The sequence below is a fragment of the Saccostrea cucullata genome, unplaced genomic scaffold (genome assembly GCF_032062105.1).
Source record: "Saccostrea cucullata isolate Sc308-1 unplaced genomic scaffold, CSIRO_AGI_Scuc_v1 ctg2097, whole genome shotgun sequence".
Lineage (NCBI taxonomy): Eukaryota > Metazoa > Mollusca > Bivalvia > Ostreida > Ostreidae > Saccostrea > Saccostrea cuccullata.
This window is the reverse complement of record NW_026940969.1, coordinates 44-14,588: the sequence shown is the minus strand read 5'-3', so window position 1 is coordinate 14,588 and position 14,545 is coordinate 44. Positions and strand designations below refer to the sequence as shown.

Here is a 14,545-nt window from a genome sequence, read left to right as displayed (position 1 = left end):
ATGGTGTATTTTGTGAAAAAGTGTTTTTCTAGGTGTGTCTGAATACCCTCATTAAAATAAAAATTCGCTGAAATTAGCACGTTTTAAAAATATCATATTACTGTATATGAAAAGAGTGAAAGTATGACATTTGCCATCTTGGATTTCCAGGGATGTCTCGGTTCAGACTTGATTTTAATCAATATATAATTGCCGGGTAAGATCTAGCGTCAAAATAATTGAATGACGTCCTTCAACCGTCTGACAATTTGAACTTGTCGTATAAAACATGCGATAAACCAAAAACGTCCTCAATACCAAGCAGAAAATCAAAAGGAACGGAGGTGCCGATTTCTAACGATGAAAAATGTAGAGGAGTCCCGGAATTACACGGAAAATCTAATGAGGTCAGAATCCGCGTCAAACTTGTTCTCTCTAGATTTTCTGTTTGAAAAGTTTATGCGGGTTGGGTATTGCGGCCCCATCTTACCAGTCATGAGTCATGAATTGAACAAAATAGAATGTACACCACCGGAGGATGATATCGCATGAGATTCATCTTTCCTGGTCCAATGGTTCTTGAGAGGAAGCTTTTTAAAAGATGCCTTTAATTATACACGAATTATCATCTCCATTTGTAAGAGGGCGTGGCTTTTCATTTGAAAAAAATTGAACCTCTTTTACCTCAGGATACTTGAGGTAAGTTTGATAAAAATGGCTCAGTGGTTCTTGAGAAGAAGTGAAAGTGTGAAACGTTTATAAAGGCAACGAAAACAACGACAGAGAAAGGACAAATTTTGATTAGTAAAGCTCACTTGGGCCTTCGGCGTAGTTGAGCTAAAATCTTTAAGAATCTTCTTCAACTTCATGTCTATATGGGAACATCCTCAGGTAATATTGATTCAAGTTTGTTCAAATCATGACTATCGGGGAAAGAGAGGCGTCACAATGGACGATCAAGTTTAACATATATAGTGGATAAAAATATGAAGAAATTTCTCCTCAAGAACAGTAAAGCCATAATTGGTCATATTTATATGGAAGCATTCTCAAGTAGTGTAGATTCATTTTTTTTCAAATCATGGCCCCCGGGGATCACATCTGGAAGTGGGGCCACAATGGGCGATCAAAGTTTTACAAGTATTACGAGTATATACATGTAGAAAAACCTTCAAATGCAGGCTGACTTTTTTAGACCATTATTTTCAAACTTAATTGTCGACGGATTTCTCGGTTATTTCTCGATCATGACAAGTAGCACACTGCGGTTGTGACCGATCAGCAAGGGATGCCCAACCCTTCATGGTATCTGATCCCACGTTTCATGTTTTGACCTTGACTTCACTTTTTTCAATTCACGTTTAGAGGTTCGTGTTTGCTCTCCTCCTGATTTGTATTGTTTGAATGGATTTTTGAGCTTAAATACTGTTCATTTCCTCCATATATTTCACGGATCTACTCCTTGCTCCGCGACTCGAGAGCAGTCTCTCTAACCATTCGGGTGTCCGACTGGAGATTTTAAAGTGCTTTCTATTTTCTGGTTCTCAGACAATAAATATCTAAACAACACTGCTTTTAGGCTCATTTCTAACAAAAATAGATATGGTTGATATGGTGGCTATCTCAAAAGGCCCTGCTTTCAGCAACGAACATTGGCAAGAAAATCACGAGTGCTCAATTACCTCTTGAAAAAGCAGCACTAAAATCAAACATGAATGTTACATATCCTCTATCAGATGTTTACTATTCTAAGTCAATTGGAAAAGTTTGAGAATGGCTGGACTTAAGGGATAGAAATTATGCACAAAACATAGATGTTAAACAGAGAGGATATTTTTGATCTAGAGCCTTGACCTAGAAACTTCGTTCAAGATCAGTGCACATTCATTGACCAGTTGTACTCTGTGAGTAAAGTATGAGCCACATTGGACCAAGGGGAGAGAAGATATGCCCCGGACAAAGATTTTTCATATAATTCTGCTATGACCTTAGCCTTAATTAGACCAAGAAACATGATCCAAGGTTACTGCACTTCCTTTACCAAAATATTTCTGTGGTAGAAGTATGATCCAGATTGGCCAAGGAGAGAGAAAATATGCTTCGGACAAGAATTTAAACAGAGAGGTTAATTTATACCATGACCCTTGACCTAAAAACTTCGTTACTGCATTTCGAAATCGTTACTGCACATCCATTGATGAGTAAAGACGCCATCACTTGTCGGTGGAGAGCTGCAAATTTCGTCCTATACTCGTCACTCATGACCATTAAGCAGTGAGGGATCTTTTTCGTGCCAGCAACCTACTGCTGCGCGGGACCTCGGTTTATACGATTTATACGGTCTCACCCGAAGGACCGGTCTCCACGTCCCGCAATGGGATTCGAACCCGCGACATACGGATTGACTCCTAACTTCGCGACTGTAGAGCGCTCTATAACCACTGCGCCACGCAGGCAACCTGTGAATAATGCATGAGCCAATTGGGCTAAGCCTTAGGGGAGAGAATATATGTTCAGGACAAGAGTTTTTATGCCCCGCTATGAATATGGCAGGGGCATATAGTGTTTGTCGTGTCACTCTTCCGTCTTTCCGTCTGTCCTTCCGTCACACTTTGCGTTTAGCTCAATGCAAAGCTCAGTTTCAAAGAAACTATCCTAGATATTTTCATCAAACTTCGTATGCTGATAGATATTGCCGAGAGCTATGCAATTGCATCAGCATATTTTGACATAGATCTTGACCTCACTTTTCTTAAATTAGTGTTTAGCTCAGTTTTAAACATACAATTCAAAATAGTGTTATCAAAATTCACATGTTAATACTGACGAGAGCTGTGCAACTGCATCAACTTTTTTTACCTTTCCTTTGACCTTGACCACACTTCTCTTAAATAAGTGTTTAGCTCAGTTTTAAAGTAACCATCCAAGAATTTTTTTTTTCAAATTTCATGTACTGAAACATAATGATGAGAGCTATTCAACTGCACGAACATTTTTGACCTTGACCTCACCTTTCTGAAATTAGTGTTTCGCTCATGATACATACTGATGAGTGCCATTCAACTGCAACAAATTAACATTCTTGACCTTTACTTTGACCTCGACCTCACTATTCTTAAATTAGTGTTTAGCTCAGTTTTAAAGATATCATTCCAGATAGTGATATCTAACGTCATATGTTGATTCATATGAAGAGGGCTATTCAACTGCATCACAATTTTTACCTTGACCTTTCCTTTGACCTTGACCTCACTTTTTCTAAATTTATGTCAAACTCCATATGCTGATACGTCCTGATGAAAGCAATTCAACTGTATCAACATTTTTGACCTTGATTTCACTTTTTTCAATTTGTGTTTAAGTCAGTTAAAACCATTCATAATATTTTTTCAACTTCATATACTGATATAACCTGTTGAGAGCTTTTCAACTGCATCAAAATATTTGACCTTTCCTATGACCTTGACCTCACTTTTCCTTAAATAGTGTTAAACTTCATATGCTGATACATAATGATGAGAGCCATTCAACTGCATCATCCTTTTTGACCTTGACCTCTCCTTTGACCTTGACCTCACTTTTCCTTAATTAGTGTCAAACTTAATATGCTGATACATACTGATGTAAGCAATTCAACTACATCAACATTTTTGACCTTGACGTTTCATTTGACCTTTACCTCACTTTTATCAAATTGTGTTTACATGTATGTCAGTTTCAAAGAAACTATCCAAAATATTTAAATCAAACTTTATATGCTAAAACATACTGATGAGAACTTTTCAACTGTATCAACATTTTTTGACCTTGGCCTTTCCTTTGACCTTGACCTCACTTTTCTTAAATTAATGTCAAACTTCATATGCTGATACATACTGATGAGAGCTTTTCAACTTTATCAACATTTTTTGACCTTGACCTCACTTCTGAAATTAATATCAAGCTTCATATGATGAGACATACTGGTGTAAGCAATTCAACTGCATCACTTTTCAAGATATTCTGATCAAATTTCATACAATTTTTCATCAAGCGGTTGCATTACTAATATACCCTCGGCGTGTCCTATGGACATATTTCTAGATATTATATGATTCTCTTATGACCTTAACATTAGACCTAGAAACATGATTCAAGATCACTGCACATCACTTACCCAAAGGCACTCTGTGGGTGAAGTATGAGCCAGATTGTACCAAGGAAAGAGACGATATGCTCTGGGTAAGAGATCTCGGACAGACAGGCAGACGGATGAATGGAGGAAGGACGGACGGATCACAATAGGGCGCCCACAGTGCGGGCCTTATAAGTGGACAATCTTTTTTAAAAAAACCCACAGGATTCTTAAACAAAACGAGAAAAATGATCGCTTGGGTGCTTGTTCTTCTTCAAAATGGACATGCTTTGCGTTAACAGTCAAACTTTTATTATGACTTTAATCGAGATCATTGATATTCCTGTTTCATCAACATGTTTGTCAGAAACGTATCTCGTTTAAGACATGTTTTAGAGGTCCATATTTGCACTGCTCCTGATTCATAATGTTTAATGGAGTTTTGAAGGAATATTTTTCGTTATCTTCATATTTTTCACTAAAGAGGTTACATTTCAGGCTTTCTGGAAATTAAAACTTATCTCGATCAATTTCAGATGCTCCGGAGGACACTGTCATGAAATTACAAATTTGAATTGCTTGGAAACTTTCATAGTGATGAATGCCCTGCGTGAAGATGCTAAAAGGACATGCATTAACCAACAAGAGGGATATCAATCTGAAACTTCCACGTCCGTTGAGTACAAACAGCAATACCAAAGACTTCCAGAGAATAATGGGTAAGAACAATATAAACAAACATTAAAATTCACCTCTAACAAATCTTGTTTAAAGTAACATCATAGATGCAAAAGACTAGATTTATTTTTAAAAGACATAATAAATTAAAACAAAAGTTTGTGGTAAATATCCTTTTCCACATCATATTAAACAATATTGAATGTTATGTATTGCATATAATAAGATAAATGGCATGAAAGGAAAACATTGGCTCGGGACATGTGGGAAATATTAACAAATTAATCCACAGAAAATATTGTTTCACCTTCTTCTTCAGAACCATTTGGCCTATTTCAACCAAACTTGTCACAAAAACATCCATAGCTGAAGGGGATTTAAGTTTATTCACAGAAAGAGTCACGTCAAGATAATTAAGAATTATGAAAATTTTGTGGCTCTTCTAAAACTTTTCTTAAGAACCACTGGGCAAGACGGCAAGAAGAGATATTACCTAAATGTGAACGTTTTAAACATATTATTATACCTCTACTATAATTACTCTATTTAAGGAATGAATTAAATAGCAACCCAAATTATACTGTATAACCTGGTTTGGGCAGTTTACGCTTTATAAACCGCGAAGCGGTTTATAAAAAAAGCGTTAACTGCTCCAACCCAGGTTATAGCAGTATAATTTGGGTTGCTATTTAATTCATTAAGGAATGACTCTAATTCTTGGCCATATTATCGAGTATAATCTGGTTTGGGTCAGTTTACGCTTAAAAAAGCGTTAACTGACCCAAACCAGATTATACTCGATAATATGGCCAAGAATTAAAGTCATTCCTTATAATTTAATTTTAAAATAATTAAACAACTTTTGATGTAAAATTATGTTGCTTTTTATAAGTTCAAATTTACCGCGCAATAATACAACCTTAGTAACGGAAGTGATTTGAAGCGAGGGGAGGTAATAACTGATACATAGATCTAGCAGCCATGATGTTTGTTTACATGAGGTAAGAACGAGTAATTGTTTAAAGTTGAAGGTACATTTATTAAATCTGGAATTTTCCATGGATTCCGAGGACTGGAAATGAGGGGATTGCATGGATATGATGATTAAGCTGGTCGTCAAGGGTGTGTGTCCCCATACCAAACCAGATTATACAAAATGTTATGCGTTCCTTTTTGAAAATCAACCAATGAGAGGCGAGAATACAAATAAAATTAAATTATTTCCTTATGATTTAATTTTCAATCATTAAGAATATAAAACAAGACAATTTCTCTCTTTAAAACGCCTTTAAATTTAAACGTAACGTCAAGCAGATTGATACGATTTTGACGTAAGTCATTGTGACGTAAGCAAACCAGATTATACCAGATTTTTCTCGGGGACGGGTGAGATTCACTCCGGAAATCAAAAAGCGCATGCGCTAAATTTTCACTCTTAAGAAATGTTCCTGGGTAACTCTATTATTTCCGAAATGTTTATACACACCTTTTGTTTCCTCTAACGTAAACAATTTTGCTGTACAGCCCTCTCGAAAAAATTTTTATGATCCAAAATAATGCTTACTCCTAACAAAATCTATTCTATCATCTTCAGGGGATGTGATAATAGTGTACTGGGGGGGGGGGCACGTACGCTAATAAAATAAAGAACAAATTATTTATTTCCAAGATAATTTAGGGAAAATTCTTCATGCTTCAATAAGTTGAAGTATATAAAATAAAAATAAATGGCATAATAATAAAAAAAACTCGGTGTACATGAACTCCACAACTCTATTGAAAGGCGGCGGGGGGGGGGGGGGAACTAACGGGTAATGAAAAAAAAAATCATTATACATTTTGTAAAAGGAAAATTACTATAGCCTTATTTCACAACTCTCTTTTGTGGGATTGTGTATGAGTTGTTTGGTGGTAAAGGGAGCATATACCCAAAATTACGAAAGTTAATGCTTGTGTAATATGCATGTTTGTTTTGTGAATTTGAAATGCTAGTGAATTTACAAAGATACAGATACAAACTGTGTATTTATTTACTTATTTATTTATTTAATACTATCAAATATAATACATTTAATTTTCTACTGCAGAATTAAAATTTCAACTTAAGTCCTTTTATACCCTAAAATCCTAAGAAAAAAAAAATAAATTGGCAATTCCTTGAGATTTGTCAAAATATTGTATGAACCTATGGCAAATTCCAATGTTAAATCTTACAGAAAAATTACGTCCGTTTATTTAAGAAAATTTTTGAGGCTGCCTGCCCCTTCCCCCAACTGTTCTCCAAGTGTTTTTTTTTCTTTCTTTGCATTGAATACAAACATTGTCATTACTATACCTGTATATGTCAATCCTATATCCTCTCTACACGCAGTTGTAAAATATCTATTTAGTATATAATAATTATATTTTAAATGAACCTCTGACGATTTAATAGATGCAATGATTTATACTTTAATGTTCCTCATAATAAAATTGTTAAATTAATTTTCACTTTAATTGGCTTAAATTTTCTAAGGTCGCACTTTGAATTTAATCATGAACAAAAATTTTAGTACTCAGTAGCCTTAAACCTCACCTGAGTCAACTTGGCGCCCCTGCAGTTCTTCAAATGATTATAAAATTTTCTTATTTGTATTAAAATTAGCATTTTTTTTTATGACTCCACCTTATAGAAGGGGCTAAACCAAACATGAATGTGATTATACATTATATAGAGGATACGGTGAAATATATACATGACTGACAGAACCAGGTTAACTTTCATGCAGGTTCGAAAAATTAAATTCCCAATTAAGAAAGGTCTTAGACTTTCACTATATATTTTAATTTTTATGCGAATTTATCAAATTTTAAACAACAGAGCTAGATATTTGTACTAGCAGAATATCAATTTATCTTGATAAACATACCAATATAAACTCAGAATAAGCATATTTAATTTCATAATATTTTTATTATGATTACATACATTACATACATGTATGCTAAATAAAAAGATACATAAAATCAAACTTAAAAAAAATTGTTTTATTCTTCAAATAAAGAGGATAATTATTTTTGTGATAATCTTGACCTTTAAACAAATACTAGTACAGTGTAGTATGCACATGTATAAAAATTTATATTATCCTGCATTTGTGCATTGGTTTACAAAAGCATGTGCCTGTAATGTCTGTTCACCAATAAGATTTTCATGTAGACAACAAATTAACTTCCAATAAACAAAGTTTTGTGAATGATCTATGTACATGCATTTCATGCACTCATGAAATATAAATATATGGCTGACCAGAGATTGTGTCAAATATTTCATCAATATATTGACATTCTTATTACTTTTATAGGTAAAATTAGAACATGTTCCTAGATATTGGTTGACATGGAAAATTATTCAGAATATTGAGAATATATAATTCTGTAATTTGTTCTAAAATACATTTACAGTATACAGGTAACTTTCATACTTGAATTCTAGCAAAATGAAGACAAATATAATTCGTCGAAATGACAGTGAAAATACTTTTTAAAAATAATTTAATTGTTTTAGGACATGATGCATTACTTATCATACAATGTTTTAAACCGCATGCATTTGTAACTAGATATCATTGAGATGTTGGCCATCTGGAAGGCCCCCGCTTTCAACAATGAACATGAAAATGTAAGGTAGTTAAAAAGGGTTTTCATGTATTTTGAAGAGGAACATTTGTGTAATACAGTAAAAGTCATTTAGTACGACTTCACGGATATTGCAAATTTACTAATATATGTCGAAGTTACCTTGTATCCCCAGTTATATAAATTTACTGGAATTAAGGGAAAAAATTATGCACCAAACAAAGATTTTAATATCAATTCTCTATAAAAATCAAAATTTTAAACAGGGTCGTGGACATGACATGTCTCCGATTTAGCTGAATTTCACACCATTTACTACAATTGGCATATCTGTAATAAAAATGATGTTATAGTCTAACTTTTCAATTTGGTTGCCATTGTAACAAGGATGTTATATTTAGAACCTCCTATTAAGCAAATTTTGCTCTGTTTTAAATTAAATTAGTGCACATTCAATAAATTAGTGTAAATTCACATGAAAATTATATTCTCTGAGCTCATATAACTTAAATCTCAGAAATATATTTCATTCAAGATATTTGAATGGATATTAAGCGAATTTTCATCGCAGCATTTAGGCTGTTAGCAAATTGGCAATTTGCCAGATTTGTCTTTTTAGCTCACCTGAGCCGAAGGCTCAAGTGAGCTTTTCTGATCAAAATTTGTCCGTTGTCTGTCGTTGTTGTCGTTGTCGTCGTCGTCGTAGTCGTTGTCGTTGTAAACTTTTCACATTTTCATCTTCTTCTCAAGAACCACTGGGCCAATTTCAACCAACTTGCTACAAAGTATCCTTGGGTAAAGGGGATTCAAGTTTCTTCAAATGAAGGGCCACGCCCTTTTCCAAGGGGAGATAATTATGAATTAGAGAAAAATTAATGGCATTTTAAAAAAATCTTCTTCTCAAGAACCACTGGGCCTGGAAAGATGAAACTCATATGGAATCATCCTCAGGTAGTGTAGATTCAAGTTTGTTCAAATCATGACCCCCGGGGCTAGGATGGGGCCAAAATGGCCAACCAAAGTTTTACATAGGAATATATAGGAAAAATCTTTAAAAATCTTCTTCTCAAGAACCACTGGGCCAGGAAAGATGAAACTCATATGGAATCATCCTCAGGTAGTGTAGATTTAAGTTTGTTCAAATCATGACCCCTGGTGCTAGGGTGGGGCCAAAATGGCCGACCAAAGTTTTACATAGGAATATATAGGAAAAATCTTTAAAAATCTTCTTCTCAAGAACCACTGGGCCAGGAAAGATGAAACTCATGTGGAATCATCCCCTGGTAGTGCAGATTTAATTTTATACAAATCATGACCCCCGGGGCTTAGGGGTGGGGCCAAAATGGCCGACCAAAGTTTTACATAGAAATATATAGGAAAATTTTTTAAAAATTTTCTTATCAAGAACCACTCGGCCAGGAAAGCTGAAACTCATCTTGAATCATCCTCAGGTAGTGTAGATTCAAGTTTGTTCAAATCATGACCCCTGGGGCTAGTTTGGGGCCATAATGGCAGATCAAAGTTTTACATAGGAATATATAGGAAAAATCTTTAAAAATCTTTTTCTCAAGAACCACTGGGCCAGGAAAGATGAAACGCATGTGGAATCATCCTCAGGTAGTGTAGATTCAAGTTTGTTCAAATCATGACCCCTGGGGCTAGGGTGGGGCCAAAATGGCCGACCCAAGTTTTACATAGGGATATGTAGGGAAACCTTTTAAAATCTTCTTTTCAAGTATTTCAAAGCCATGATTAGTGATATTTTTCTATTTAAATGGAATCATCCTCAGGTAGTGTAGATTCTAGTTTGTTCAAATCATGACCCCCTGGGGGGTTAAAATTCAAGCCCCCCCTCCAGTAAACTTTCAGTTCTGATCTGATATGTGCTTTTTTTCTAGCCGATGTGCTCAGGTGAGCGCTGTGGCCCCTGGGCCTCTTGTTTAGTCATATTCATTGGAATTTTTCACCATTTTGACAACTGATATATTTGTAACCATGTATCATTAAATAAACTATATATTCTAAGGTTTTTAATGGGTAAATTAAAAACTTTCTAGAAATTATTGCATGAAAATTGGCAATTTGCCAAAATTGACTTTTTTTAGTCATATTCAATGAAATTTTTCACCATTTTGACAACTGATATATTTGTAACCATGTATCATTAAATAAACTATATATTCTAAGGTTTTATGAGAATAAAAAAAATTATGGGTAAATCAAAAACTTTCTAGAAATTATTGCATGAAAACTGGCAATTTGCCAAAATTGACTTTTTTAGTCATATTTCAATTAAATTTTTCACCATTTTGACAACTGATATATTTGTAACCATGTATCTTTAAATAAACTATATATTCTAAGGTTTTATGAGAATAAAAAAAAAATTATGGGTAAATGTACAGCTTTCTAGAAATTATATGACCCTTCCCCCCCCCATTAATTACAAATAACAGAGAAGATCATCTAAGAACATGTTTTATCAAACTGAACAAATTGTTATGTTATATGAATATACATCAAGTATTTAAATTTCTTTTTAATAATTAAATAGAACTTCTTCAATTAACTAAGAGACAGGTAAATTAATATGTTGCCATGGAAACAAATCAGGCTTCTAGTTACTTTATTCTAAATATGAAATAAAACAAGTGAGTTTCCAACAATTCTTAAAAATCTTTTGTTGGCCTGTAATTGTTTCCAATCCCTTTGATTTATTCACTAAAATATGTTCAAATTCAAAACAATTGTTTATTTTTTTTAAAATGTATAATTTAAGTAAAAAGGCAAACTCATATTTAATAAATGATATGAAAGTATCTAATGAAAATATAAAAGTAAGTCAGACAATATAATGTCAAAACAAGTTGGCAAGACCATCTTGATTATAATGTTTTTTTGCCCTCTCCAACTCATGGTAAAATTATTAAGTCAGAGGGTAGGTTGAAAAATCTTTTCCCAGAAAATTTCAAAATATTTGTTGACAAGATAAGATGGATAAAAAGAAAAAAAAATCATCCTGTCTTGCAATGTAAAAAAAAAAGTTTTGAATTTTAGTCATTCTATTCGGGGAAGGCAAACAAATTTTTTTAATGGCCTTATATGCTAAATATTGTGGAATTAATTCTTAGTATCACATTGCTTATCAGCATATTCAGATGATCAGTTATACTATTATGTTCTTTTAATGGGTATAAATATTTTTAACCATTTGACCCTGACCTTAGACATTGACTGACTTAAAAAAAACTTTAACCTTAACCTCAACTTTTGAAGTTAGACTAGATTTTCATATTTCACAGGTGTTTTCCTTGTGACAGGACCATTCTTGGGATACCTTGTGGGAGTCGTGGCATAAGTTGCCATGTATGGGGGAATCAGTGTTTCACAATTAATCTTGTTCTCAGTTTTGTTAAAATGTATTCATATTCTAATCATACATGACATACTGTGTGAAGCCTGCCAGTATAAAACTATAGATGTGTGAGTCCATGTGGGGGTATATAATAAATCAGTATACCACCTCTCCTGCAGAGTGGGGATATAAAAAGGGAAGAAACTGCTTCTTTTCATAATACTGCTTTTATAGAAAAGAAGTAAACATGACATTGGAATGTATGCTCCACTTAAACAGTGACATTTTTTAAAAATACAAGCAATCAATTTAGAATCAATTTAGAATACACATATTCTCTAAGGAAAACAGATGCTCTGCTTAAAAAAAATTCTGCTAAAATTTGTTCCTCCATATTCTCTCATTTGATGTCAGCTTGGTTTCCTCAAATTACATCACATTTCTTTATGTCCTTTCATAAGTTTGAAAAATAGCTCAGCCTTGCAATTTGCTGTGGATTTTAGTAATGATTTTTCGAAAACCCTCTCTATATCCTTCTTGCACCAGTGACAACTTTTACTGGATCTTCTTTTCTTTCTGTTCTTATTCCTGCTTTCTATTTTTCATGTAAACATTACTTCCTGTCCACTGTGATTTTTTTTTTTGGGGGGGGGGGGCTGTGTGTCCTCTGCTCTGGTCATTTCTATCTGTTCACATGAAAATAAAAAAAAAAATACCATTAATTTTTGGTCAGTTTGGATAAAAATTCATCAAAAATTATTTTAAAAACTTAAAACTGGAATCTTAAAATTTCGCTATATATAAAACATGTGCATTTTCAACCTCTAAACATTATTATCTCCCTTTATGCATTGTCAAGGCAATCATGTCTAAAGTCACCATGAATACATGTAACTTAATATACAATACATGTACCTGTCTGGTCTCCTTGCTAGAGGATCTGTAATCTTGAGAATCTTCATTAGGAAAATCTTGCAAGGGCTGCAATGATCTGTGAATTTAAATTATTTTTTAATTTGAAAGTTTGGGTTAAAATCCTAAACATCAAATATATATTACATGTACCTGATATTTAAATGTTATCCTGAACATTTTCTGAATCATGAGGAATGATTTGTAAAGGAGGGGATTCAATGTTAATAATTGTCATCAAGCATTTTTTTTTTTTCAATTTACACTGTCACAGTTAAAGCTTTTCTGCGGTTTGGACAAATTGCCGGAGATCTAGAGTAGAAATGAATTTGACAACAATTAATTTTTAAAGTGGTAAATGAAATGTTATTATATCATGAATTAATTGTAATAAAAACATACGTGTTTTATAGATACTACATGTAATGTAGTATAATTCATTTTGTTCTTTAATGTGACTATTTTTAATTTGTACAATATGTCCTTGACATGTAAAGTACACAGCATCAGAATGATCTCATATGTACAGATCAATATTGTAAAACTAAAACTATTCAAAAATGTGTGTAAGATTGATATGCCTACAATATATAGCTGAAAAACAGTGATCAGTAAAATAAAATTACGAGACAGAAAGCTGCATCTTAGAAAAGTCAATAAAGAGTGCTTCATGACAATTAACTAATTCATAGGAACTCCAAGTACAAATGAAATCGATTTGTCACATTCTTACACCCTTGGATAGATTTCTTTACCTACTTTACAATGCATTACCTTGCAGAGCAAATAACTTAATTGTATCAAGGTCTCAAAAATGATTTCACATAGTATGACAAAGTATATGTACTTAGATCTAGAACACTATTAGCGGCTGTAAATCTGCATGTTTGCATACACATGTACTGAGTTAATTTTCATAATTTTACACTTTACTTACATTTTTTTTATCAATTCTTTCAAATATTCTACGGTCCTCATATTGCTTAAAATTTCAAAAAATCTAACCCATTATTCAGTTATCATTGTCAAAATCAAAGGTTTAATATTTTCGTGGTTTGATTACTACAAATCCTGTTTGTTAAAATAGAATGGACACAAACATATTATCACTTGGAATCATAAATTTATTCAAACAATTTTCTTCAAATATACTGAATTTTATAGAAAATAAAATACCGGTACTATTTTTCAGTAGTATATGATTCAATGTCATGTACATGTAATATGTGCAACTGTGCATCCAAGTTTTCATGGTTTTGTTTGTTTGTTTTTATTGTCTTATATTTCAGTAGACAGTCAGTTACCAGGTACATGAGACAACTGAACAGAATTATAAATTAAAAAAATACTTACACATTGCAATGGGGATTAGTCGGGGACTACCACACCAGTACATGTATCTCTCGATCTCTATTTCAAAGACATCTTGAAGGGAATAGTTAAAATCTTCTCGGCCTTCGCCCCATACCACCCTGATTTCCTCATATTTTCCTTTCTACGAGTAGCTATATGTGTAATACTCATCATGTCCAGATCAACCCTTTGGCTTTTCTTAAAGATCATTCCTACTTTGTTAACTATTTTTCATCAAATTCTGAGTCTCTTGAGGTAGAATTTTCCTGAACAAGATGTTTCAAAACAAGAAGAAAAAATGCAGATTTTATTGTCTGCCATCTTGTTTACATATTCTTCAAGGTATCACACCGGTAATTGACCAATCAAAATGAACTTAGTCAAATGTAGGTCCATACATATAAAATTATTTTTCTTTTCTTTTGAGGCGTTTTTCTATTTTCTTCCAAGCCATTTTTACAACTTTGGTACCTGTGCCTAGTAAATTTTATGTACTTTGTGAATAAATAAAGGTTTTTGACAGGAACTATTTTTTT

General features: G+C 33.2%; 1 long non-coding RNA gene across 1 annotated transcript; it reads right to left on the bottom strand.

The window, feature by feature from the left end:
* Nucleotides 1-12,393: 12,393 nt before the first annotated feature.
* LOC134256727 (uncharacterized) lies at nucleotides 12,394-14,312 on the bottom strand. The gene is made up of 3 exons (XR_009989774.1): nucleotides 14,010-14,312; nucleotides 12,660-12,735; nucleotides 12,394-12,430 (listed from the first exon to the last, which is right to left on the bottom strand). It is a non-coding gene; the product is annotated as an uncharacterized LOC134256727 (long non-coding RNA).
* Nucleotides 14,313-14,545: the final 233 nt, after the last annotated feature.